Raw genomic sequence first — 2,500 nt, forward strand, 5'->3', positions numbered from 1 at the left:
TTTGCCAAGGGCACTGACACAACCCCATACCATGACTGACCCTGGCTTCTGGACTTGTTGCTGGTAACAGTCTGGATGATCCTTTTCTTCTTTGGTCCGGAGCACACGGCGTCCATTCCTCCCCAAAAATACCTGAAATACTGCTTCATCTGAGCACAGTACACGTTTCCACTGTGTGATGGTCCATCCCAGATGCCTCGAGCCCAGAGAAGTCGACGGCGCTTCTGGACACTGTTAACATAGGGCTTCCTTTTGGCACAGTACAGTTTTAACTGGCATTTGTGGATGTAACTACGTATTGTGGTACTTGGCAAAGGTTTGCCAAAGTAGTCCTGAGCCCATGTGGTGATATGGCTTCTAGATGATGACGATTCTTGATGCAGTGCCGCCTGAGGGATCGGAGATCACGGTTGTTCAGCTTAGGCTTGCGCCCTTGTCCTTTACGCACTGAAATTCCTCCAGATTCCTTGAATCTTTTAATTATGTTATGCACTGTTGAATATGAAATATCCAAATCTCTTCCTATCTTTCTTTGAGGAACATTGTTTTTAAACATTTCAATAATTTTCTCTCGTATTTGTTGGCAAACTGGCGATCCTCGGCCCATCTTTGCTCCTAAAGGATTAGACCTTTCTTGGATGCTGCTTTTGTACCAAATCATAATTACAATCACCTGTTGACATCACCTGTTTCAAATCCCATCATTATTTAACCATTTTACCTCATTACTAGCCCTAAATTGCTCCTGTCCCAATTTTTTTGAAATGTGTTGCAGGTCTGAATGACAGGAAAGGATGCATATTTACAAATGACATGAAGTTGACCAGACAAAACATGAAATATTTTGTGTTAATATTGTCTGCAATGAAATACAAGTCAAAGTAAATTTAGAAATCACTTCTTTTTTTTAATTTGCGTTTTCCATACTGTCCCAACTTTTTCTGATTTGGGGTTGTATTAAGTGTTTGCCAGGCTGCTTCTGGTGTTTGCTAGGGTGTTGCTAGGTAGTTACTTGGACGTATTGGTGGTTTTTAGGTGGTTAATGGGGTGTTTTGTGGTTGCTATGTTGTCACTAAGGATATATTAGTGGTTGTTAAGGAATTCATATATTAAGTGTTTGCCAGGCTGCTTCTGGTGGTTGCTAGGGTGTTGCTAGGGTATATTAGTGGTTGTTAAGGAATTCATATATTAAGTGTTTGCCAGGCTGCTTCTGGTGGTTGCTAGGGTGTTGCTAGGGTTTATTGGTTGGTTCTAAGTGGTTAATAGGGTGTTTTGTGGTTGCTATGTGGTCACTAAGGATATATTAGTGGTTGTTTAGGAATTCATATATTAAGTGTTTGCCAGGCTGCTTCTGGTGGTTGCTAGGGTGTTGCTAGGTAGTTACTAGGGCGTATTGGTGGTTTCTAGGTGGTTAATAGGGTGTTTTGTGGTTGCTATGGGGTCACTAAGGGTATATTAGTGGTTGTTTTGGAATCAATATATTAAGTGTTTGCCAGGCAGCTTCTGGTGGTTGCTAGGGTGTTTCTAGGTAGGTACTAGGGTGTAATGGTGGTTTCTAGGTGGTTAATAGGGTGTTTTGTGGTTGCTATGGGGTCACTAAGGATATATTAGAGGTTGTTTAGAAATCAATATAGCAAGTGTTTGCAAGGCTGCTTCTGGTGGTTGCTAGGGTGTTGCTAGGTAGTTACTAGGGTGTATTGGTGGTTTTGATGTGGTTAATATGGTGTTTTGTGGTTGTTATGTGGTCATTAATGGTATATTAGTGGTTTTTTAGGAATTCATATATTAAGTGTTTGCCAGGCAGCTTCTGGTGGTTGCTAGGGTGTTTCTAGGTAGGTACTAGGGTGTATTGGTGGTTTCTAGGTGGTTAATAGGGTGTTTTGTTGTTGCTATGGGGTCACTAAGCGTATATTAGTGGTTGTTTAGAAATCAATATAGCAAGTGTTTGCAAGGCTGCTTCTGGTGGTTGCTAGGGTGTTGCTAGGTAGTTAATGGGGTGTTTTGTGGTTGCTATGGGGTCAATAAGGGTATATTAGTGGTTATTTAGGAATCAATATATTAAGTGTTGCCAGGCTGCTTCTGGTGGTTGCTATGTGGTCACTAAGGATATATTAGTGGTTGTTTAGGAATTCATATATTAAGTGTTTGCCAGGCAGCTTCTGGTGGTTGCTAGGGTGTTTCTAGGTAGGTACTAGGGTGTATTGGTGGTTTCTAGGTGGTTAATAGGGTGTTTTGTGGTTGCTATGGGGTCACTAAGGATATATTAGTGGTTGTTTAGAAATCAATATAGCAAGTGTTTGCAAGGCTGCTTCTGGTGGTTGCTAGGGTGTTGCTAGGTAGTTAATGGGGTGTTTTGTGGTTGCTATGGGGTCAATAAGGGTATATTAGTGGTTATTTAGGAATCAATATATTAAGTGTTGCCAGGCTGCTTCTGGTGGTTGCTAGGGTGTATTGGTGGTTTCTAGATGGTTAATAGGGTGTTTTGTGGTTGCTATGGGGT

This window comes from Gobio gobio (genome assembly GCF_949357685.1).
Source record: "Gobio gobio genome assembly, chromosome: 8".
Taxonomy (NCBI): domain Eukaryota; kingdom Metazoa; phylum Chordata; class Actinopteri; order Cypriniformes; family Gobionidae; genus Gobio; species Gobio gobio.